We start from the raw sequence: 27365 nt of genomic DNA, 5'->3' as shown, positions 1-27365 counted from the left end.
GATTGGAATAGTTGGAAGGTAAGTCTACGAATTAATAAGTTTTTTTTAAGTTCATAAGTTTATTAATCCACATTCACAAACAAATAAATAAATTAAACAACACTTTCATGCTGGAGAAAACCTATGAAGGTTTGCGATCGCGCGAAAGTCCACGTAACTACTTACCTATTAACTCAACTATTTACATAAACTTCAACTATTTAATTAAAACTATTACAAATAAAACAAAAATAGATAAACTATAACCTATTTATAAAAAAATAATAAAAAATATAGAAAAATAAATAAATAACCGAATTAAAAATAATAATAAATAAAAATATAAACAAAAATTAATAATAACAAATCCAGTCTCCATTACTCAATATACTCAACTACCTCTCCCCTTTAACTCAACTCCAACTCCCTATATTATAATATTGGAAGTTACAGTGAAGACACCCGAAAAACGGAGGGAGATATGCTAGATGTTTTCCAGAGAAATTGCCTACGGATTGCTCTGGGTACCCGGGTGACTGACTGTATTTCAAACAGTAGGCAGCACGAAAACTCTGGTCCAATCCCGCTATCTAGGGCTATAATGACAGAAAGGTTGAAATGACGAGGGCACGTTCTGCGAATGAAGAATGACAGATTACCAAAGATTGTCCTTTTTGGTCAGCCGTCTAAGGCTGAACTGAAAACAGTTCGTCCGCGGTTGGGATGGGAGGATGTCGTAAATAAAAGATTTAAGGGAAGTATTAACTTCCTGGGACGGTGTAAAGAGGGAGGCTTTGAATATATTAGGATGCAGGAGGGGCGTGCGTAGATGTGTTGGCGTCAGGCGGCTTGGTGCTGCGGTGAATCCTTAGTAGTAGTAGTAGGATGTTGGAATTCCCTGCGAAAAAAGAAAAGAAGAAAGTGAATGTAGCTAGAGAATTTTCCAAGGGAGGCAGCTAAGTGGGGGCGGGGGGGGGGGGGATGAATGCATGTCCATTGACAAAAATTGGCTTTATTAGTAGGAATGATCTAATATCTCCTGACCCCACACCATATATGGGCATAGAATACTGACGGGCTATAATTTATTCAAGGATTATCGATCGAGTCTAATGGGGTCAAGGTCAATTGATTTGTTGTTGTTTGTCTAGGTTTATTGTCTCCGGTGCGAAGTTTGCACATGCGCATTGACGGGGGGAAGAGATGTATTGATCTGGGACTCGAGGGGGAAATGAATTTCCGAGAACTTGATTGCGTAACCGAAGAGGAAGTAGATTTCCAAGAAATTGATTGCGTAACCGAGAGGAAAGTGGATTTCCGAGAAATTGATTGCGTAATCGACTAGGACAAGTTTTTATTAGTGTGTGAATAGAATTCACTAAGTTTATAGTTAGCAGTGTGATAACATGATTGAACAAGTTGAGTTAGAAATATCCTTTTATTGCAACTGTTCTATTTGTACAGGACATTTTTATGATTTAGAACATTTGCATGAACCTACTGCATGTTTAGACAGCATAGATGCAGAGATAGATGAGAAGAATCTAGAGGAAATGAGAAGAAAAGTCATACGTGATACGGAGAGAAATTTATATCGTTTGCAAGTAAACTCACATAAAACAAGGTTCGATATGACAGAAAAGGAAGATCAAAAGAAGAGACCAGGAAAAGAAGGCTTTCTCTATAGAGATATCTCAAAATATAGTGTAAAAGACAGCATTGAAAACCAAAAGAAAAATGTGTATAAAGCAAGATATAACACAGAATATTATAATGAATATGTTTTAAGAAAAGAGAAAAAGTGGACATCTAAGAGACAGCATAAGAGGCCATTCTATGGAAAGGATTTTAAACAACAAAAACCATGGTGGAAGAGTTCTCTTTTATCATCTAACGATAAATCTAATTATCGATATATATAATGAGTTTTATATTGTAATCATACAATAAATTTGTTTGTACTGTTTTAATTTTTTCATACTAGATATGCTTAGAGTAAGGATACCAGCAGAGACTTCTGTACATGAATAGTTCAGTTTGATTAGATCACTCAATAGAGTACATTCAGTCCACAGCCAAGTTTTCTATCAAAGATAAAAAAAAATTATCATTCTTCTAATCTTTACTCATCTCAAAAATCAATATTTATAATGCTTTTCAAATATATAATGTCCGGTTATATTATCTGTACATCACTATCTTCTTCTATTATCGCTATATCACATAGAGGGGGTGGGATACATTCAATCCCATCTTCATCGTCTATCGTTATATCAATCAATGAGGGGGGCATCTCTGTTATCGCTATATCACATAAAGGGGGTGGCATACATTCAATCCCGTCTTCATCGTCTATCGTTATATCAATCAATGGGGGGGGGGGGGCATCTCATGAAACAAATCGCCGCGTACTCTTATAGTTGGTAAACTTGGAGCCAACCGCTCATCATCTTCAATGTAAAGTCTGCCTGAAGGTCCCCGCCTCACTAAATCCTCCGATGTATATGACAGACCTAATGACGTGTAATGAACTTCCATTACATCGTCACTAGCATCAGTGGTTATAGTACACAGAAGAACCTCATCCTCAACTGTGAGTTCCCACCCGAGCCATACATCCTAAAAAGATTGAGAACACTATAATCAAAATTTCTGATAGAAATAATATTTTTCATCAGTGATAACAATTTTTCTGTTCGAACTAGCAAGTTTGGTTAGGTGAAAAATACCAAATTTTCCACTTCAGTTCAAATTTTTCTCAAAGAGATGAAAAAATTTTAAATAATGTTCCAAATTTTTCATAGAAGATAGAAAAGTTCTCTTCTGCATTTTACCAAAGAACACAATTCAATTCTAATTTCTCAAAAGAAAATGCAAATTTTCCACTTCAGTTTTAAGTTCACAAAGACATAAAGAAATTTAAAGTTCTGTTCCGAATTTTTCCGTAGTAGATAGAAGAAGCTATACCATAGTTGTGAATATTTTCCCGGAATATAAAAAGTTCCACTTTAATTCTAAATTTTCTCTATGAAAAAGAAATAAGTTATTGTTCAATTCTATTTTTCCAAATAATATAAAAATTTTCCACTTCAATTCTGATCTTTCTCAAAGAGATGAAAAAATTTAAAATGATGATCCAAATTTTTCATAGAAGATAGAAAAGTTCAACTTCACTTCTGAATTTTACCAAAGAACACAATTCAATTCTAATTTCTCCAGAGCAAATGCAAATCTTCCACTCCAGTTTTAACTTCACCAAGACATAAAGAAATTTAAAGTTCTGTTCCAAATTTTTGCGTAGTAGATAGAAAAAGCTATACCATAGTTGTGAATATTTTCCCGGAGTATAAAAAGTTCCACTTTAATTCTAAATTTTCTCAATGAAAAATAAATAAGTTATTGTTCAATTCTATTTTTCCAAATAATATAAAAATTTTCCACTTCAATTCTAATCTTTCTCAAAGAGATGAAAAAATTTAAAATAATGATCCAAATTTTTCATAGTAGATAGAAAAGTTCAACTTCACTTCTGAATGTTACCAAAGTACAAAATTCAATTCTAATTTCTCCAGAGAAATGCAAATCTTCCACTCCAGTTTTAACTTCACCAAGACATAAAGAAATTTAAAGTTCTGTTCCAAATTTTTCCGTAGTAGATAGAAAAAGCTATACCATAGTTGTGAATATTTTCCCGGAAGATAAAAAGTTCAATTCTATTTTTCCCAAAATAAAATAAAAAATTTTCACTTCAATTCAGATCTTTCTCAAAGAGATGATAAAATTTAAAATAATGTTCCAAATTTTTCATAGAAGATAGAAAAGTTCAAGTTCTCTTCTGAATTTAAACCAAATTGAAAATTACGAAGAAAATTTTGAGATTTTAAGAAAGTAAGGAGACGAGAAAGCATAACCTTTTCAAATATTTTACTAAATACTGATAAAATTGAAAGTGATTGAAATTGAAAATTTTGAGTTTGGGGGGAAGGGGGATTTCAAACACATCTTCCCATGACATAACTTGTCCTCTAAAGTCGATTCTGATGTTTGTATCGCTCTATGTCTTAGCGCCTTACAAATATTTAAAAAAGCTTCTAAAGTAGAATTTTTGAAAATTTTGAGTTTGGGGGGAAGGGGGATGTCAAGAACATCTTTCCGTGATATAACGTGTCCTCTAAAGTTGATTCTGATGTTTATAGCACTCTATGTCTTAGCGCTTTAGAAATATTTTAAAAGTTTCTAAAGTAGAATTTTGGAAAATGTGAGTTTGGGGGGAAGGGGGATTTCAAAAACATCTTCCAATGACATAACTTGTCCTCTAAAGCCGATTCTGATGTTTGTAGCGCTCTATCTATTAGTGGTTTAGAAATATTTAAAAAGCTTCTAAAATAGAATTTTTGAAAATTTTGAGTTTGGGGGGAAGGGGGATTTCAAAAACATCTTCCCGTGACATAATTTGTCCTCTAAAGTCGATTCTGATGTTTTTAGCACTCTATCTATTAGTGCTTTAGAAATATTTAAAAAGCTTCTAAAGTAGAATTTTGGAAAATTTTGAGTTTGGGGGGAAGGGGGATTTCAAGAACATCTTCCCATAACATAATTTTTCCTCTAAAGTTGATTCTGATATTTGTAGCGCTCTATGTTATAGCGCTTTAGAAATATTTAAAAAAGCTTCTAAAGTAAAATTTTGTAAAATTTTGAGTTTGGGGGGAAGGGGGATTTCAAGAACAATTTCCCGTGATATAACTTGTCCTCTGAAGTCGATTCTGATGTTTTTAGCACTCTATCTATTAGTGCTTTAGAAATATTTCAAAAGCTTCTAAAGTAGAATTTTGGAAAATTTGAGTTTAGGGGGAAGGGGGATTTCAATAACATCTTCCCATAACATAATTTGTCCTCTAAAGTTGATTCTGATGTTTATAGCGATCTATGTCTTAGCGCTTTAGAAATATTTAAAAAAGCTTCTAAAGTAAAATTTTGTAAAATTTTGAGTTTGGGGGGAAGGGGAATTTCAAAAACATCTTCCCATAACATAATTTGTCCTCTGAAGTAGATTCTGATACTTGTAGCGCTCTATCTATTAGTGCTTTATAAATATTTAAAAAGCTTCTAAAGTGGAATTTAGGAAAATTTTGAGTTTGGGGGGGGAGGGGGATTTCAAGAACATCTCCCCATAACATAATTTGTCCTCTAAAGTTGATTCTGATGTTTATAGCGCTCTATGTCTTAGCGCTTTAGAAATATTTAAAAAAGCTTCTAAAGTAAAATTTTGGAAAATTTTGAGTTTGGGGGGACGGGGAATTTCAAAAACATCTTCCCATGACATAATTTGTCCTCTAAAGTTGATTCTGATGTTTATAGCACTCTATGTCTTAGCGCTTTAGAAATATTTTAAAAGCTTCTAAAGTAGAATTTTGGAAAATTTTGAGTTTGGGGGGAAGGGGGATTTCAATAACATCTTCCAATAATATAATTTGTCCTCTAAAGTTGATTCTGATGTTTATAGCGCTCTATGTCTTAGCGCTTTAGAAATATTTAAAAAAAGCTTCTAAAGCAAAATTTTGTAAAATTTTGAGTTTGGGGGGAAGGGGGATTTCAAAAACATCTTCCCATAACATAATTTGTCCTCTGAAGTCGATTCTGATATTTGTAGCGCTCTATCTATTAGTGCTTTAGAAATATTTTAAAAGCTTCTAAATTAGAATTTTGAAAAATTTTGAGTTTGGGGGAAGGGGGATTTCAAGAACATCTTCCCACAACATAATTTGTCCTCTAAAGTTTATTTTGATGTTTGTAAGAAAAGAATGCTTCCTAACCAGAGAAAATACTAATCTTCCACTCCAGTTTTAAGTTCACATGACATAAAGAAATTTAAAGTTTAATTCTAAATTTTTCCGTAGTAGATAGAAAAAGCTATATCGTAGTTGTGAATATTTTCCCGGAAGATAAAAAGTTCCACTTTAATTCTAAATTTTCTCAATGAAAAAGAAATAAGTTATTGTTCAATTCTATTTTTCCAAATAATATAAAAATTTTCCACTTCAATTCAGATCTTTCTCAAAGAGATGAAAAATTTAAAATAATGTTCCAAATTTTTTATAGAAGATAGAAAAGTTCAAGTTCTCTTCTGAATTTAAACCAAATTGAAAATCATGAAGAAAATTTTTAGATTTTAAGAAAGTAAAGAGATGAGAAAGCATAACCTTTTCAAATGTTTTACTAAGTACTGATAAAATTGAAAGTGATTGACCGAGACAAAGTAATATTCTTACCAATATCAGCGCAGAATGAGGTGAAAACCTCTAAAAAAGCTATTTAAACTTACAGTAGCCATTGAAGAAGCGGTAATTTCATTTGGAGTATTCATCACTTTATTTCTATCTTTATTTTAATATGCATTGGAGTTAAAACCTTCAAACATCTAATAATGTAAAGTAATAACGGTATATTTTCTTTCGTTAATCAAATTAACAATGCTATATAGGACAATGGAAAACAAGTTCATATATAGGTCTTCTTTAAATTTACATAGGACCTTTAATGACACACTCAACAAATCAGTTATACAGAAGGCTCAATAACTATGTCTTTAGAGATAAAATGTCCACCCTTCAGCCCCTGGGGAAAGATTTTTAACTTATGAAATTTATAGATAAAGCCAATAAAAGTTGGGAATGAAAAAAGATTTGTACTCCAGCTCGAAACATGGATTTAGGGTGAATATTAAGAAAGCTACTTGTATTGAATTTATTTAAATAAAGCCTTTGAATTACATACGTGTACACATGGGAACATCAAAACCATGGGTACAGACCGTCGAGAGAGGGTTCATTCTAATGGGAATAAAAGATTCTAGTGCCCCTTTTAAGTGACAAAAATAATTGGAGGACAACTAGGTCCCCCTTCCATCATCACCTTTTCCAAAATCGTCTAATCAAATTTTGAGAACCTGAAATCACACTTTCATTTTCGGCATGTCAGGGAACACACTTTCAGGTTCAGCATGTTGGAGAACCCTAAATAGTCATCCCTAAAAAGGCAAGTTAACCCTAAAAGGTTAAAGAATTTTTCTGAAATTACACTTTCAGATTCGGCATGTCAGGGAACACATTTTCAGGTTCGACATGTAGGACTTTCAGGTTCGGCATGTCAGGGAACACACTTTCAGGTTCAACATGTTGGAGAACCCTAAATAGTCATCCCTAAAAAGGCAAGTTAACCATAAAAGGTTAAAGAATTTTTCTGAAATCACACTTTCAGAATCGGCATGTCAGGGAACACACTTACAGGTTCGACATGTAGGACTTTCAGGTTCAGCATGTCGGAGAACTCTAAATGGTCATCCCTAAAAAGGTATGTTAACCCTAAAAGGTTAGAGAATTTTTCTGAAATCACACTTTCAGGTTCGGCATGTCAGGGAACACACTTTCAGGTTCAACATGTTGGAGAACCCTAAATAGTCATCCCTAAAAAGGCAAGTTAACCCTAACTTAACCTAACCTAACTTAATCTAGCCTAACCTAACCTAACCATACTCGCCGGAAAATCCCCCCAGGTCAACTTAGTATTTCCTTCTCACTATACATGTTTGCGGCTGTAGTAAACGTACTTTATGGTTGCTCTTACATTGGAAGTGGTAGGGTTGACCTTATAGGGTTCTCCAACATGTTGAACCTGAAAGTGTGTTCCCTGACATGCTGAGCCTGAAAGTGTGATTTCAGAAAAATTCTCTAACCTTTTAGGGTTAACTTATCTTTTTAGGGATGACCATTTAGGGTTCTCCGACATGCTAAACCTGAAACTCTTACATGTCGAACCTAAAAGTGTGTTCCCTGACATGCCAAATCTGAAAGTGTAATTTCAGAAAAATTCTTTAACCTTTTAGGGTTAACTTGCCTTTTTAGGGATGACTATTTAGGGTTCTCCAACATGCTGAACCTGAAAGTGTGTTCCCTGACATATCGAATCTGAAAGTGTGATTTCAGGTTCTCAAAATTTGATTAGACGATTTTGGAAAAGGTGATGATGGGAGGGGGGCCTAGTTGTCCTCCAATTATTTTTGTCACTTAAAAGGGGCACTAGAATCTTTTATTCCCATTAGAATGAACCCTCTCTCGACGGTCTGTACCCATGGTTTTGATGTTCCCTTGTGTGCACGTATGTAATTCAAAGGCTTTATTTTCATAAATTCAATACAAGTGGTTTTCTTAATATTCACCCTAAATCCATGTTTCGAGCTGGAAGACAAATCTTTTTCATACCCAACTTTTATTGGCTTTATCTATAAATTTCATAAGTTAAAAAACCTTTCCCCAGGGGCTGAAGGATGGACATTTTATCTCTAAAGACACAGTTATTGAGCCTTCTGTATAACTGATTTGTTGAGTGTGACATTGAAGGTCCTATGTAAATGTAAAGAAGAACTATATATGAACTTGTTTTCCATTGTCCTATATAGCATTGTTAATTTGATTAACGAAAGAAAATATACCGTTATTACTTTACATTATTAGATGTTTGAAGGTTTTAACTCCAATGCATATTAAAATAAAGATAGAAATAAAGTGATGAATACCCCAAATGAAATCACCGCTTCTTCAATGGCTACTGTAAGTTTAAATAGCCTTTTTAGAGGCATTCACCTCATTCTGCACTGGTATTGGTAAGAATATTACTTTGTCTCGGTCGATCACTTTCAATTTTATCAGTATTTAGTAAAATATTTGAAAAGGTTATGCTTTCTCATCTCTTTACTTTCTTAAAATCTAAAAATTTTCTTCATGATTTTCAATTTGGTTTAAATTCAGAAGAGAACTTGAACTTTTCTATCTTCTATGAAAAATTTGGAACATTATTTTAAATTTTTCATCTCTTTGAGAAAAATCTGAATTGAATCGGAAAATTTTTATATTATTTTGGAAAAATAGAATTGAACAATAACTTATTTCTTTTTCATTGAGAAAATTTAGAATTAAAGTGGAACTTTTTATCTTCCGGGAAAATATTCACAACTACGATATAGCTTTTTCTATCTACTACGGAAAAATTTAGAATTAAACTTTAAATTTCTTTATGTCATGTGAACTTAAAACTGGAGTCGACGATTTGTATTTTCTCTGGTTAGGAAGCATTCTTTTCCTAAAAACATCAGAATCAACTTTAAAGGACAAATTATGTTATGGGAAGATGTTCTTTAAATCCCCCTTCCCCCCAAACTCAAAATTTTCCTAAATTCTACTTTAGAAGCTATTAAAATATTTCTAAACCACCAATAGATAGAGCGCTACAAATATCAGAATCGAATTCAGAGGACAAATTATGTTATGTGAAGATGGTTTTTGAAATCCCCCTTCCCCCCAAACTCAAAATTTTAAAAAATTTTACTTTAGAAGCTTTTTTAAATATTTCTAAAGCGCTAAGACATAGATCGCTATAAACATCAGAATCAACTTTAGAGGACAAATTATGTTATGGGAAGATGTTATTGAAATCCCCCTTCCCCCCAAACTCAAAATTTTCCAAAATTCTACTTTAGAAGCTATTAAAATATTTCTAAACCACTAATAGATAGAAAGCTAAAAATATCAGAATCGACTTCAGAGGACAAATTATGTTATGGGAAGATGTTTTTTGAAGTCCCCCTTCCCCCCAAACTAAAAATTTTAAAAAATTTTACTTTAGAAGCTTTTTTAAATATTTCTAAAGTGCTAAGACATAGAGCGTTATAAACATCAGAATCTACTTCAGACGACAAATTATGTTATGGGAAGATGTTCTTGAAATCCCTCTTCCCCCCAAACTCAAAATTTTCCAAAATTCTACTTTAGAAGCTACTAAAATATTTCTAAACCACTAATAGATAGAAATCTACAAATATCAGAATCGACTTCAGAGGACAAATTATGTTATGGGAAGATGTTTTTTGAAGTCCCCCTTCCCCCCCCAAACTCAAAATTTTACAAAATTTTACTTTAGAAGCTTTTTTAAATATTTCTAAAGCGCTATGACATAGAGCGCTATAAACATCAGAATCAACTTTAGAGGACAAATTATATTATGGGGAGATGTTCTTGAAACCCCCCTTCCCCCCAAACTCAAAATTTTCCAAAATTCTACTTTAGAAGCGTTTTAAATATTTCTAAGGCACTAATAGATAGAGCACTACAAATATCAGAATCAACTTCAGAGGACAAATTTTGTTATGGGAAGATGTTTTTGAAATCCCCCTTCCCGCAAAACTCAAAATTTTCCAAAATTTTACTTTAGAAGCTTTTTTAAATATTTCTAAAGCGCTATGACATAGAGCGCTATAAACATCAGAATCAACTTTAGAGGACAAATTATGTTATGGGAAGATGTTTTTGAAATCCCCCTTCCCTCTAAACTCAAATTTTCCAAAATTCTACTTTAGAAGCTTTTAAAATATTTCTAAAGCACTAATAGATAGAGTGCTAAAAACATCAGAACCGACTTCAGAGGAGACGTTATATCACGGGAAGATGTTTTTGAAATACCCCTTCCCCCCAAACTCAAAATTTTCCAAAATTATGATTTAGAAGCTTTTTTAAATATTTCTAAAGTGCTAAAACATAGAGCGCTACAAACATCAAAATCAACTTTAGAGGACAAATTATGTTATGGGAAGATGTTCTTGAAATCCCCCTTCCCCCCAAACTCAAAATTTTCCAAAATTCTACTTTAGAAGCTTTTAAAATATTTCTAAAGCACTAATAGATAGAGCGCTACAAACATCAGAATCGGCTTTAGAGGACAAGTTATGTCATTGGAAGATGTTTTTGAAATCCCCCTTCCCCCCAAACTCACATTTTCCAAAATTCTACTTTAGAAGCTTTTAAAATATTTCTAAAGCGCTAAGACAAATTATGTTATGGGAAGATGTGTTTGAAATCCCCCTTCCCCCCAAACTCAAAATTTTCCATAATTTTACTTTAGAAGCTTTTTTAAATATTTCTAAAGCACTGGAAATGATCCAGCCAATTATCGATCACTTTCAATTTTATCAGTATTTAGTAAAATATTTGAAAAGGTTATGCTTTCTCGTCTCCTTACTTTCTTAAAATCTAAAATTTTTCTTCATGATTTTCAATTTGGTTTAAATTCAGAAGAGAACTTGAACTTTTCTATCTTCTATGAAAAATTTGGAACATTATTTTAAATTTTTTCATCTCTTTGAGAAGGATCTGAATTGAAGTGAAAAATTTTTATATTATTTTGGGAAAAATAGAATTGAACTTTTTATCTTCCAGGAAAATATTCACAACTATGGTATAGCTTTTTCTATCTACTACGGAAAAATTTGGAACAGAACTTTAAATTTTTCTATGTCTTGGTGAAGTCAAAACTGGAGTGGAAGATTTGCATTTTCTCTGGAGAAATTAGAATTGAATTGTGTTCTTTGGTAAAATTCAGAAGTGAAGTTGAACTTTTCTATCTTCTATGAAAAATTTGGATCATTATTTTAAATTTTTTCATCTCTTTGAGAAAGATCAGAATTAAAGTGGAAAATTTTTATATTATTTGGAAAAATAGAATTGAACAATAACTTATTTCTTTTTCATAGAGAAAATTTAGAATTAAAGTGGAACTTTTTATCTTCCGGGAAAATATTCACGACTATGGTATAGCTTTTTCTATCTACTACGGAAAAATTTGGAACAGAACTTTAAATTTCTCTATGTCTTGGTGAAGTCAAAACTGGAGTGGAAGATTTGCATTTTCTCTGGAGAAATTAGAATTGAATTGTGTTCTTTGGTAAAATTCAGAAGTGAAGTTGAACTTTTCTATCTTCTATGAAAAATTTGGATCATTATTATAATTTTTTTCATCTCTTTGAGAAAGATTAGAATTGAAGTGGAAAATTTTTATATTATTTGGAAAAATAGAATTGAACAATAACTTATTTCTTTTTCATAGAGAAAATTTAGAATTAAAGTGGAACTTTTTATCTTCCGGGAAAATATTCACAACTATGGTATAGCTTTTTCTATCTACTACGGAAAAATTTGGAACAGAATTTTAAATTTCTTTATGTCTTGGTGAACTTAAAACTGTTCTCAATCTTTTTAGAATGTATGAATTGGGTGGAAACTCACAGTTGAGGTTGAGGTTCTTCTTTGTACTATAACCACTGATGCTAGTGACGATGTAATGGAAGTTCGTTACACGTCATTAGGTCTGTCATATACATCGGAGGATTTAGTGAGGCGGGGACCTTCAGGCAGACTTTACATTGAAGATGATGAGCGGTTGGCTCCAAGTTTACCAACTATAAGAGTACGCGGCGATTTGTTCCATGAGATGCCCCCCCATTGATTGATATAACGATAGACGATGAAGACGGGATTGAATGTATCCTACCCCCTCTATATGATATAGCGATAACAGAGATGCCCCCCCCATTGATTGATATAACAATAGACGATGAAGACGGGATTGAATTTATCCCACCCCCTCTATGTGGTATAGCGATAATAGAAGAAGATAGTGATGTAGAGATAATAGAACCGGACATTATATATTTGAAAAGCATTATAAATATTGATTTTTCAGATGAGTAAAGATTAGAAGAATGTTTTTTTATTATCTTTGATAGAAAACTTGACTGTGGACTGAATGTACTCTATTAAGTGATCTAATCAAACTGAACTATTCATGTACAGAAGTATCTGCTGGTATCCTTACTCTATGCATATCTAGTATGAGAAAATTAAAATAGTACAAATTTATTGTATGATTACAATATAAAACTCATTATATATATCGATAATTATATTTATCGTTAGATGATAAAAGAGAACTCTTCCACCATGGTTTTTGTTGTTTAAAATCCTTTCCATAGAATGACCTCTTATGCTGTCTCTTAAATGTCCACTTTTTCTCTTCTCTTAAAACATATTCATTATAATATTCTGTGTTATATCTTGCTTTATAGACATTTTTCTTTTGGTTTTCACTGCTGTCTTTTACACTATATTTTGAGATATCTCTATAGAGAAAGCCCTCTTTTCCTGGTCTCTGCTTTTGATTTTCCTTTTCTGTCATATCGAACCTTGTTTTATGTGAGTTTACTTGCAAACGATATAAATTTCTCTCCGTATCACGTATGATTTTTCTTCTCATTTCCTCTAGATTCTTCTCATCTATCTCTGCATCTATGCTGTCTAAGCATGCAGTAGGCTCATGCGAATGTTCAAAATCATGAAAATGTCCTTTACAAATAGAACAGTTGCAATAAAAGGATATTTCTAACTCAACTTGTTAACTCATGTTATCAAACTGCCAACTCTAATCTGAGTGAATTCTATTCACACACTAATAAAAACTTGTCCTAGTCGATTACGCAATCAATTTCTCGGATATCCACTTCCCCCTCGGTTACGCAATCAATTTCTTGGAAATCCACTTCCTCCTCGGTTACGCAATCAAGTTCTCGGAAATTCAATTCCCCCTCGAGTCCCAGATCAATACATCTCTTCCCCCCGTCAATGCGCGTGTGCAAACTTCGCCCCGGAGACAATACACCTAGACAAACAACAGCAAATCAATTGACCTTGACTTCATTAGACTCGATCGATAATCCTTGAATAAATTATAGCCCGTCAGTATTCTATGCCCATATATGGTGTGGGGTCAGGAGATATTAGATCATTCCTACTTTTATTCTCGTTTTTTTTAGGATATTACAAGGAACAATGAGTTTTCTATTGGGTATTACTCCTTATTAATTAAAAAAACCTTTTCCACAAAATAAGTTTTTCAAAGAAAAGTAAAGAACTCCCTTAAACCAAAAACGAGCAAAAATAAAATAAAATCATCTACCAAGCGTGAAACTACCATAAATCAGCATCGATGAATAAATGAAACCCAAAACGAACAGAAATTACAATAAATAACCGAGTCTAACTCAAAACGAGCATAAATTAATATGAGTAGGGCTCAAAACCCATATGCCTTCCCAAGACAAGACAAGACAAAATCTTTTATTGACAAAAAAACATAACAAATAAATTTCTAAACTGGTAGACTGAGAGCAGGGCTCGATGTATGGGCCATAAACAAATATAAGAAAATGCCGAATTAACAAATACAGGACATACAAAAAACAACAAAAAAACATACAAGGTAGGAGATAACAGAGGAGGCCACCCCAGCGCGAGAACACCACAACGCAATTCCTACTAATATCAATTATTCATCAATCCCAACATCGAGACAAAGAACCATTTTTAAAATATGTTTTTTCAAAGAAGATCTGCTCTTGAAACTTGGAAACATTTCTACTAAATTACGTTTATTTACAATATGAGGAATCTGGTATCTGACTGAGAATCTAGCTCTTTCTTATTTATCTTGAGGAATGCGATACTTCTTGGGGCGGACGGGGTGGGCAGGAGAAATTGGAATCTCAATTATACCCAAATCATGGAAATAATTTGTTGGAGATTGAGTATCATAATACCACACTGCTGTATGCAGGTCTTTCACTTGTTTAAGATTAAGTATATCGAGAAAGACATATAAAATTTGGGTTTCCGAGAGACTTTGAAACCTCATCGGGCGATGAACAAAAGTACCTATAACTCTAATTGCCTTATTTTGAATTATCTGAAGAGGTTGCAGATGGACCGTAAATGTGTTGAGATAGATTTACAGGGCAAAAATTTAGATATGATTCAATTAGAGAATGGTATAAAACTTTAAGGATGGAAAAAGGAAAGACATGTTTCAATCTATGAAGACAACCTAAGTTATGGGCAAGTTTCAAACTGAAATAATCAGAATGTTTACGGAAGGATAAAAGCTCATCGCGAATAATCTCAAGGTAACGAAATGATTTTACTATTTTTATCCAACTTTGATTTACAATTAACCCTTCTGTGGTAATTTTATTTACTGTTCACTGTGACCGCCCAAAAATCATGAATTCAGTTTTAGACAAATTTGGAGCTCGGTAGTTACATGCAAACCATTCATTCAAATAGTTCGTTACTATCACCATTTTCTCAACCAACAAAGATGGGGTTTTAGCTTTTACTATCACCGCCGTATCATCTGGAAAAATTACTGCTAAGCTACTATCTTGGGGTAAACACCTCAGAAGGTCATTTATATAAATCAAAAATAGTAATGGTCCTAATATTGATCCCTGGGGGACTCCAATATCATCAATAGCAATATGGCTTGACAGGTGTCCATATATTTCTACCTGAATTTTTCGACCATGTAGGTAAGATTTTATTAGATCTAGACCTTTACCTCTAATACCCGTGTTATTAATTTTCTCCAGCAAAATTTCGTGGTGTAGCGTATCAAATGCCTTTTTTATATCATAGGCAGCGCGCTAGCGCTGCCTAAGCAAAGAACGATGTGGGCACAATGTGTTTTTTTTCATACCCAGGCACTTCGTATCGAAGAAGTTGTCGTAGAAACTTCGAAAAAGGCTCATTCGATTGGAAATTGGAGTGGCTAGTGCCCTTTTTAATAGTCAAAAGTGATTGGAGAGCAACTAGCCCCCCCCACGCCCATCATCCAATCAAACACATCCAATCAAAATTTTGAGATAGCCATTTTGTTCAGCGTAGTTGATTTCCAGATAGAAAATATGTTTTGAGGAGGACACTCCCCCACAGCCCTCAGGGCAAGGGTTGTAAGTTATGCCCTGGGGGCATATAAGATTTTAATAGAAGGCGTTGTCGTAGAAACTTCAAAACAGGCTCATTCGATTGGAAATTCAAAGGGCTAGTACCCTTTTTAATAGTCGAAAGTGATTGTAATGCAACTAGCCCCCCCCCACGCCCATCATTCCCCCAAAAACATCCAATCACAATTTTGAGATACCCATTTTGTTCAGTGTAGTTGATTTCCATATAGAAAATATGTTTTGAGGAAGACACTCCCCTAAAACCCTCAGGGCAAGGGTTTTAAGTTATGCCCTGGGGGCATATGAGATCTTTATAGAAGGCGTTGTCGTTGAAACTTCAAAAAATGCTCATTCGATTGGAAATTCAAAGAGTTCGTGCCCTTTTTAATAGTCGAAAGGGATTGGAGGGCAACTAGCCCCCCCCCCCACGCCCATCATATCCCCAAACACATCCAATCAAAATTTTGAGATATCCATTATGTTCAGCGTATTTGATTTCCAGATAGAAAATATGTTTTTGAGGAGGACACTCCCCCACAACCCCCAGGGCAAGGGTTTTAAGTTATTTCCTGGGGTCATATAAGGTTTTTATAGAAGGTGTTGTCGTAGAAACTTCAAAAAAGCTCATTCGATTAGAAATTTAAAGGACTAGTGCCCTTTTAAATAGTCAAAAGTGATTTGGGGGCAGCTAGCCCCCTCCCACGCCCATCATTCCCGCAAAAACAGCCAATAAAAATTTTAAGATAGCCATTTTTTTTAACTTAGTTGATATCCAGATAGAAAACATATTTTTGAGGACACTCCCCCACAACCCTCAGCGCAAGGACTATAAGTTATGCCCTGGGGGCATATAAGGTTTTTATTGAAATCTTTGTCGTAGAAATTTGAAAAAGGGCTCATTCTATTTGAAATTCAAAGGGCTAGTACCCTTTTTAATAGTCGAAAGTGATTAGTGATATTTTTGTTGTTGTTGTTGTTTAGACCAGTGCACTACGTATCGAAGGAGTTGTCGTGGGAACTTCGAAAAGGGCTCATTCGATTAAAAATAGAAAGTGCTGATGCCTTTTTAATAGCCAAAAGTGATTGGAGGGCAACTAATCACCCTTCCACTCCCACTTTCCCACGCCCACCCTCCCATTTGCCCATTATGTTAAAAAACTAAATGTTGTCTTAAGATTAAATCAAAATGCACTGTGATAATGCTAATTCCCAATAAGGCATCTCAGCAGTATCCCAAGAACGACTGAGGGTATTATGTTCAAACTTTTGGGGCTACTTCTGCTCTTAAAATTTAACAAAATCAAAATAGGGTAAGTGTATCTAAGCTTTCAAAGAAAGTAAACAGATTTTTTGCGAATGGTATCAAGTTTTCCATTTCAGGTCAACTAGAGGAGGTATGAAACTAAATTAAACAGTTCTATTTGTTACCAGATTTATAAAAGGGTGTGTATTGTTAAATGTTGCTGAAAATTTTTTTCCAGTATATAAACAGCAGGTCGAACTATAAAGTCATAAAAAACGAAAAAATTTGAAGCGTTACTTTCTTTTCTTTTTAAGACACTATGTCAATATGAAACGAACAGAAATTAATTTAAAAAACTTTTTCCGCAAAATAAATTTTGCAACGAAAAGTAAAGAACTCCATCGAACAAAATATGAGCAACAATAAAACCAAAAAACATACCAAGCATAATACTACAATAAATCATCTTCAATAAATGAATAAAACCCAAAACGATCAGAAATTACAATGAATAACTTAGTCAAACTCAAAATGAGCAGAAATTAGCATCAGTTGGGCACAAAACCCCTATGCCTACCCAAGGCCAGAACAAAATTTGCACTTTACTGAAAAAAATTTAAATGTTTTTACTTTTATAACTTTAATAAATCAAATAATATTAACATTTTGATTACTAAATATCAGTATATCTATATTAAACTGACAATGCACATTCATTCGTATTTTTCAGTAAAGTGCAAATTTTGTTCTGGCCTTCAATCAATCAATCAATAAATCAATCAACCTTTTATTTTTAAATAAATGAACAAACGAAACAATTCACATGAACATTTCGACTCAAAGCAATGCTTGTACGAGTCACACAGATATTGGTAAACAAATTTATATCACACTATGAAATGAAAAGAGAAGAGCTGATAACATAAGAGAGGGATAAAGAATTAGAAAGGAAAGAATTGAGACGAGGTGGAGTCAAAGAAGGAGAGCGAGAGGATAAGATAGGAACCAAAAATTGAAACATTAACTCATGCAGTATCCAGAACTGTGTAAGGGAGGTATCGTTTTTGGAATGTGCCAAATGATTTTATGGATTTAATAGATTCATTAACCGAGTTCCATACAGAAATACTTCTATAAACTTGAGAGTGTTGAGAACTTGTAAGCCTTCTTGTCGGTAGTTTAAAATTGTACTAGTGGCAGCGGAGAGCTCTTCCTCGATGATCTGTGCTACAAAGTTCGAAGTACCTGGAAAGACCTTGAGGAATCCTATTCGATATTGCCGAGTTTGCTAAACGCAGATTACTAACGTTGATTATCTCTGTTATATCTATTGTTCCAGTGTCTCTGTATAGGTCTGTTGAGGGTTATAGCCTGGGAAGGCAATATGTGGCCTTAACTGCACGGTTTTGTGATCTCTTTAATGTGATCTCCTTGGGAAGGCATAGGGGTTTTGCGCCCAACTTATGTTAATTTCTGCTCGTTTTGATTTTGACTCGGCTATTTATTGTAGTTTCTGTTCGTTTTGGGTTTCATTTGTATATTGATGCTGATTTGTGGTAGTTTCAAGCTTGGTAGATTGTTTGATTTGATTTTTGATCATTTTTAGTTTAATGGAGTTCTTTACTTTTCTTTGAAAAACTTATTTGTGGAAAAAGTTTTTTTTAGTTAATTTCTGTTCCTTTGATATTGACATAGTCTTTTCAGGGAAAAAGAAAATAATGCTTTAAATATTTTCTTTTTTATAAGACTTTATAGTTTGGCCTGCTATTTGTATGCTGGAAAAAATTTTCAGCAATTTTTGACAACATACACCCTTTTAAAAATCTGGACACAAATAGTAATGTTTAATTTACTTTCATACCTCCTCTAGTTGACCTGAAATAGAAAACTTGATATCATTCGAAAAAAAATCTGTTTACTTTCTTTGATAGCTTGCATACACTTACGTTATTTTGATTTGATTAAATTTTAAGAGCAGAAGTAGCCCTGAAAGTTTGAACATAATACCCTCAGTCGTTCTTGGGATACTGCTGAGATGTCTTATTGGGAAGTAGCATTAACACAGTGCATTTTGATTCAATCTTAAGGCAGAATTTAGTTTTTAAACATAATGGGTAAATGGATGTTTGGGCGTGGGAAGGGGACTAGTTGCCCTCCAATCACTTTTGCCTATAAAAGACGGCATTATCCCTTTCTATTTTCAATCGAACGAGCTCTTTTCGAGGTTTTTACGACAACACCTTCGATACGAAGTTCCCTGGTCTAAAAAAAAACACATTCTACCCACATCGATCTTTACTATAAAAATGTCAAGCCTTCCAATCACTTTCGACTATTAAAAAGAAAACTAGCCCTTTCAATTTCCAATCGAATGAGCCCTTTTTGAGTTTCTGCGACAAAGCTTTCTATAAACACATATACCCCCAGGGCATAAATTACAACTCTTGCCCTGAGGACTGTGAGGGGAATGTCATCCTCTAAGACCTAATTTCCAGAACTTTAAACTACGTTAAATAAAACAGCTATCTCAAAATTTTGCTTGGATGTGTTTGAGGAAATGGTGGGCGTGAGAGGGGCGTTAGTTGCTCTGCAATCACTTTCAACTATTAAAAAAGGCACTAGCCCTTTCAATTTCCAATCGAATGAGCCCTTTTGAAGTTTCTACGACAACGCTTTCAATAAAACCTTATATGTCCCCAGGGCATAACTTACAACCCTTGCCCTGAGGGTGGGGGGGGGATGGCCATCCTCAAAGACCTAAATTCCTGAAATTTCAACTACGTTGAAGAAAATTGCTATCTCAAAATTTTGATTGCATGTGTTTGGGGAAATGGTGGGCGTGAGAGGGGGGTTAGTTGCCCTCCTATCACTTTCAACTATTAAAAAGGGGACAAGCCCTTCTAATTTCCAATCGAATGAGCGCTTTTGGAAGTTTTTACAACATCAGTATCTATAAAAACCTTGCGTGGGGCATAATATAAACCCTTGCCCCAAGGGCTCTAAGGGGGTTATGATCCTTAAATACCTAGTTTCTAAAACTTTTCGCCACGTTGAACAAAATGTTTATATTAAATGTGCGTTTGGCTGTGTCTGGGGGAAAGATAGACGTAAGAGGGGGGTTATTTTCCCTCAAATCACTTTCGACTAGTAAAAAGGGCTAGCCCTTTGAATTTCCAATCGAATGAGGCCTTTTTCAAGTTTCTACGATTCTACGACTGAGCTTTCTATGAAAACCTTATATGCCCCCAGGGCTTAAATTACAACCCTTACCGTGAGGGCTGTGGGGGGAGTGTCATCCTCAAAAATTTTACTTCTAGACCTTTCAACTACTTTGAACAAAATGGCTATATCAAAATTTTGTTGGATGTGTTTGGATGAATGGTGGGCGTGAAAGGGGTGTTATTTGCCTTCCAATGGCTGTCGACTATTTAAAAGGGCACTAGCCATTTCAATTTCCAATCAAATGAGCCCTTATTGAAGTTTCTACGACAACGCTTTCTATTAAAACTTTATATGGCCCCTGGGCATAACTTACAACCCTTGCCCTGAGGGTTGTGGGGTTATCATCCTCAAAGACCTAATTTCCTGAACTTTCAACTACGTTGAACAAAATGGCTATCTCAAAATTTGGATTGGATGTATTTGGGGAAAAGGTGGGCGTGAGAGGGGTTTTGTTGCCCTCCAATCACTTTCGACTATTAAAAAGGCCACTAGCCGTTTCAGTTTCCAATCAAACGATTTCTTTTTGAATTTTCTACGACAATACTTTCTATAAGAAAATACTTATATGCCCCCAGGGCATAACTTACAACCCTTGCCGTGAGGGTTTTGGGGGGAGTGTCATCCTCAAAAATATAATTTCCGGACATTTTAACTACGTCGAATAAAATTGCTATCTCTAAAATTTTGATTGGATGTGTTTGGGGAAATGGTGGGTGTGAAAAGGGTGTTAGTTATCCTCCAATCCCTTCCGACTATTAAAAAGGGCACACGCCCTTTTAATTTCCAATCGAATGAGCCCTTTTTGAAGTTTCTACAACATCACTATCTATAAAACCGTATATGCCCCCAGGGCATAATTTATAACCCTTGCCCTGAGGGCTCTGAGAGGGTTATCATCCTCAAAGACCTTATTTATAAAAATTTTAACTACGTTGAACAAAATGGCTTTCTAAAAATCTTGATTGGATGTGATTGGGGAAAAGGTGGGCGTGAGAGGGGGGTTAGTTGCCCTCAAAGCACTTTCGACTATTAAAAAGGGCACTAGCCCTTTGAATTTCCAATCGAATGTGCCTTTTTTCAAGTTTCTATGACAAAGTTGTCAATAAAAACCTTATATGCCCCCAGGGCATAACTTACAACCTTTACCCTGAGGGCTGTAAGGGGACTGTCATCCTCAAAGATATAATTTCCAAACATTTCAACTACTTTGAACAAAATGGCTATCTTAAAAGATTGATTGGATGTGTTTGGATAATTGGTGGGCGTGGAAAGGGTGTTAGTTGCCTTCCAATCACTTTCGACTATTAATAAGGGCACTAGCCATTTCAATTTCCAATTAAATGAGCCCATTTTGAATTTTCTACGACAACACATTCACTAAAAACCTTATATACCCACAGGGCATAACTTACAACCCTTGCCCTGAATTTTCGGGGGGGGGGGTGGTTATCCTCAAAGATCTAATTTCTAAAACTTTCAACTACGTTGATCAAAATGGCTTTCTCAAAATTTTGATTGGGTGTGTTTGGGGAAAAGGTGGGCGTGAGAGGGGCGTTAATTGCCCTCCAAGCACTTTCGACTGTGAAAAAGGGCACTAGCCCTTTGAATTTCCAATCGAATGAACCTTTTTTGAAGTTTCTACATAAACATTTTCTATAAAAACCTTATATGCACCCAGGGCATAACTTACAACCCTTGCCCTGAGTGCTCTGGGGGAGTGTTTTCCTTAAAAATATAATTTTTATGTGGAAATCAATTACGCTGATCTAAAAATTTTGATTGTATGTGTTTGGGGAAAAGGTGGGCGTGGTAGGGGTGATAGTTGCCTTCAAATAACTTTCGACTATTAAAAAGGGCACAAGCCACTCCAATTTCCAATCGAATGGGCTTTTTTCGAAGTTTCTACGACAACTCCTTCGATACGAAGTGCCTTGGTCTAAGGGAAAAATAAATAAATAAATAATACATTGTGCCAACTTCGTTCTTTACTTAGGCAGAGCGATTGCGCTGCCTATGATCTCCCCACTTGGTTCATTTATGAAAAGCAAAAAAAAGAGTATGAAACCTTTTCTTGAGAAATCCTTCTCTTTAAATCAGATATTTTAAAATTCGCTTGGGGACTATGAACTTTCTATGGGACATTATCCTTTTCTCCCACTAAGCACATCCTTCGAAAAGGGAAAAATAATGGTAATACCTTTTTTGGATAGGAAATCCTTCTTCTTCGAATAGGGTATCCAGAAACAACGTGACTGGTATGTTAACTAGAAGTAATCCACGGACCGAGAGTTTTCCTGATCCTTGTGTTACAAGAGGGAGTGTGAACTGGTTAAGAATCGTCCATTTTGCTCGGGCTAAAACCGGACTTGCTGCCACTGTAACATTAAATGAAATTGATAGTTTCTGGCTTTTGATCAAGTGGATCGTTAGACAAGAGTACCCTCTAAAAACTAACAGATGAATATATTATGCAGATAATTCAGCCATTTGGAGGCGGAGAGAGGTTTTATGGCCTATGGGATTTTTTCTAAGATATGTCGAAAGAAAGGGAAATTTTTTACGTTGGGATCAAGTATAATTTTACCTCTTTTGGGAACATAATCTGGACTGAGAAGATAGCTCTGTATAAACTCTATAGGAACAGAAAAAAGGGAGGGGGGGGGCTAATCGCTTAAGTTTTTCTACAATGGTTGGAGACCTGCCTCTACCTTTCAGGCTTCTGGTTATATTTGGTTCTGTTATTGCTGTCATACCTGTTATCGGTTTGGTGTTGCAGCTTTTTATTCTAACTTCATAAATGCAGTCATAGTTTTCCCATCAATCACACTTGCCGCTCGGTTATGTTTTTTTTTCAGCTAATGCCTCCAGTTACCTCCTCGTTGCGGAACAAGGGTAGCCTAAGCACCAAGGGTCTTTATCAGAGGTAACGCTGTGGCGTTGCCTATAGTTTAGGCCATAAGACTTTAATGTTTTATTATTATTATTTGTTATTTATTTATTTTTTCCCAGGGGCACTACACATGGAAGGGGTAGTCACAAAAGCTTCAGTGGGGATAGTTGGACTGGAAATCGGAAGTTCTAGTGCTCTTTTCAAGAGTCAAAAGTTATTCGAGGGCAACTAGCCCCCCCCCCTCCGCCAAGATCTCTTTTTGCCAAATACATCTGATCAAAATTTTGGGAAAGTTGTTTTTGTTCAAAATAATCCAAAGATCAGATGACAATAACTGCAAATTCGACACAACCCCCCGAGCCCGGTGGCAAGTATTGTATGTTATGCCCCGGGGGCATATTGGGTTTTTGTGAAAGGGGTGGTCGTATAAACTTTGTAGGAGGCTCATTTGATTGAAAATTGGAAGGTCTAGTGCCCTTTTCAAGAGTCAAAAGTAATCCGAGGTCAACTATCCCCCCCCTCAAACTCTTTTCCCCAAATGCATCCAATCGAAATTATGAAATAGCCATTTTGTTCAAAACAGTCCAAAGATCAGAGAACAATAACTTCGGGGTCAACCCCCCCCCCAGAACCCAGAGGTAGGTGTTATAAGCTATTCCTTGGGGGTATATAAGGTTTTTATGAAAGGTTTGGACGCATAACTTTATAAGAATTCCATTTGATTGGTAATTGAAAGTTCTAATTCCCTTTTTAAGAGTCAAAAGTGATCAGGTGTCAACTAACCCCCCCCCCTATCTTCCCCAAATGTATTCGATACAAATTTTGAGATTGCCATTTTGTTCAAAATAGTCCAAATATCCTATAACAATAACTCCGGGGTTGTCACCCTCCTGAGCATGGGGGTACATATTTTAAGGTATGCCCTGGGGGCATATTATATTTCTTATGGAGGGGTGATCATATAAACTTTCACACTCACAGGAGGGCTCAGACTCAGACAGAATCATACTCACTGACGCTCACACTCACTTACTCTCTCACTCACACTTACACTTAAAGTCACTCACTCACACTCACTCAAACACTCATACTCAAACTCACACCCAGTGCATCTAATTTTTCCGTTGATAAGGTCTCCCGGACGTGGAGTCGAAATATTCGTACTTTTATTATACTTAAAGTTTTGTTTTTTGTTTTATTGTTTTATTTAAATTATACCCGTGTTTTTCTCTCAAATTCTATAAATTAAACATTTTTGCGGAAGTAGAAGAGACCTAAATGGGCTAGTACCGAAAAGCCTCTATTTCGAAGAAGAAGAAGAAGGGAAGGAGGGAGATATAAAGCATTTTGATTGAGATCAGGTCCTCAGATCAGTTAATTAAGATAAGATATAATCACTTTTAAGTGTTTTGATGGTGGGCTGTTCCATGTTCTTGACAAAGTGACGCAAAGTTCCGATTATGTCATGTGTTACAATTTGATTGTACAGTATATCAAATACAATCCTATACCTGCAAATATCGTTTTGAACCGTAGATTCCTTTTAATTGAGTAACCCTTTAATTGAAAAGGTAACTTTATAAACCACATTTGGGACTTACATGTAAGTGTTGGAGACACTTTGTGGAAAAACCAAATACCTAAATGGCCTAGTACCCAAAGGCCTCTATTTCGAACAATAATACAGAAATATACATATCCTTTTGAAATATAGTTTATTCGAAGTACAAATTAATTTGATAATAAAGAGGTATTATTTTAAGTATGTTTGAGACCTACAATTAGGTATTGAAACTTATTTACGTAATGTGATATCCTATGAAAATAGTAATATAGAGTTATTCTGCACAGATAGAACAGAATAGATAATGGCTTAATATAGTGTCAAGCCAATCAAGTTGAACATATTACAGCTTAGTCACTGCAACTTTTTGTGAAAAGTAATTACCTTGACTATGGGGGTCGTAGGAAAGTGGGGATATTTTGCTGTGTTGTAATTGAGTCATAGAAACGATTGGACAATTTGGCTTGACCATTTCAAAAAGTGTTGGGCGTCGTTAAAAAAAAAGAAAAAAAAAAGGATTTTCAGTCCACAGCCTTAGACTATGTAAGTTCATTAGCTTTATTGCTTTTCTCCTGTTTTATTTGGTTTTCAAGACATTCAAAAGTTATTTTTTTTTAAACGTATTATATCCTCTTTTCTCACCCTACAGAAATAATTGAGAAATTGAGCTTCTGATGTCAAAATGGTTTTGTGGCCATCTAGTGTATACCTTAAAATCTCCCTTTTTCATACAAACAACTGGCCCTAAGTTCTTATAATTTTAGCTATTTGAAAAGTGTGAAACTATTTATTATTAATTTTATTATGAAATAACTAATATTAATTGTAATAGTTTTATGAGTTAATTTTACAAATCGTTTACTTCAAAATTATCCCGCTACATAAGAAATTATAAAATTGATTAATTTATGAACACTATTAGGTTATTTGGAAGTAAGTGAGTTTTTGAAAATGTTTCAGTTATTGAAGTATTTTAGATTTGATTGAAACAGTCAAATTTGAATAATTTTTTTCAGTGCTTTTGCTCTCCTCTAAAATTGATGTTGTATGACATAACACCGTTTGAGTTGCCGCAGGCGAACAGATTCTTCTTAAAGCTGGAAAATAATTTGTAATATAAATATATTTTTTTGAAAATAATGTAGGCTTACTGTCTGGAAATATATATATATGTATATATATATATATATATATATATATATATATATATATATATATATATATATATATATATATATATATATATATATATATATATACTATATATATATATATATATATATATATATATATATATATATATATATATATATATATATATATATATATATATATATATATATATATATATATATATATATATATATATATATATATATATATATATATATATATATATATATATATATATATATATATATATATATATATATTTTTACTCATATATAATTATGTAAATACATAATGCGTATATATACTCACTTTAATCTCTCAAGTTTTGTTACTTTCACTAGACAACTTAACTCGGGTAAAGCGTATGATGGACTAATACTAATTAATTATGGGGAGGTCGTCGGACATTTATGTGGGTCATCTCGTACTTCGCAAGAATTATAACCACTAGGCTTCCTAATTGGTGACGAATGAAGAACAGGAAAAAAAAAATGGGGTCTCGTTTAAGCTTTTCCGTTAATTTGGTAAGCATTATTTTCAAGTTCTATGTCAAAATGAGTTTTTTATCCATATCATCAGAAATTATGAAACAAAGAGTGAAGATATAAATTTTTCTATTCGAATGTTGAAATATTAAAGAGTGCAGATATCAATATTTTAATGGGGATGCTAATTATCGGCAAGAATACAACCCCTCCCTTTATCTGCGCGTGTATCTTGTATGATAGTTGTAAGAACAGTGAACATTTGTTCCAAAGCCTGGAATGGACCTAGTATTAAAAATATTAAGCGTAAGGTTTATATTAACACACTAATCAGATTGATAAAACAAAAACATACAACTAGCATCAGAATTTCATCCTGAATCCAATATGACACTCATTCCCGTCGCAAATTATTTTTAAAATTAGTTCTAAGCTTCTTTAAGTTTCTTCCATTTTCTTTTTTTTTTGTTTTTACAGAAATGTCATGGTGGCAATTCGATTTGAAAAATACTAAATTTTGATTTAGTATTTTCAGATCAAATCACCTCTCAAAAAGATTTAGTATATTTTAATTCAAATCAGAGCTTTCAGCAAAATTATTGTATTTTTCAAATCAAATCGCCGTCATGACGTTTCTGTAAAAAAAAAACCAAGAAAATTGAAGAAACTTAAAGAAGCTTAGAAGTAATTTTGAAAATCATTTACGATAGAAATGAGTGTCATATTTGGATTCAGGAAGAAATTTTGATGCTAGTAGTTTTTTTGTGTGTGTATATCTGATAAGTGTGTTAATATAAACCTTATCCAATATTAATATTTAAGACTTCATTCTTGATTGTGCTCATTTTTACCCTGATTAAAAACATTGACGCCTAAAACGAGCAGAAATAAAAATGAGTCATCGCAAAGACAAATAGAATTTAATATAATAAGATCAGGGCCTCCATCCTCTCTAGCCCCTAAAGGCTAGAGTATTACATACACAACAGTAAAATCGGTATGTTTCAAATATTTCCTTTTTTGTTTTTTACAGGAAACTTTTCCATGCTACCAAGATATGGTAAAAACAAAGTTAGGTACGAAAAGGCCAATTTTTTAGCTATTTCTATAAGCAAATAAACAAGATGTATCGCATTTTGGAGGAGGAAAGG

The 27365-nt window shown here is 34.0% G+C and overlaps 1 long non-coding RNA gene across 1 annotated transcript; it reads right to left on the bottom strand.

Annotated features, from left to right (window-relative positions):
- Positions 1-375: 375 nt before the first annotated feature.
- Positions 376-26090, bottom strand: LOC148941758 (uncharacterized). The gene is made up of 3 exons (XR_016143198.1): positions 26039-26090; positions 22300-22477; positions 376-877 (listed from the first exon to the last, which is right to left on the bottom strand). It is a non-coding gene; the product is annotated as an uncharacterized LOC148941758 (long non-coding RNA).
- Positions 26091-27365: the final 1275 nt, after the last annotated feature.

Source organism: Artemia sp. Qi Xiang Cuo, chromosome 17 (assembly GCF_049724085.1).
Source record: "Artemia sp. Qi Xiang Cuo chromosome 17, ASM4972408v1, whole genome shotgun sequence".
Taxonomy (NCBI): Eukaryota; Metazoa; Arthropoda; class Branchiopoda; order Anostraca; family Artemiidae; genus Artemia; species Artemia sp. Qi Xiang Cuo.
Note: the sequence above shows the minus strand (reverse complement) of the source record. Positions and strands in the feature narration are given on the sequence as shown.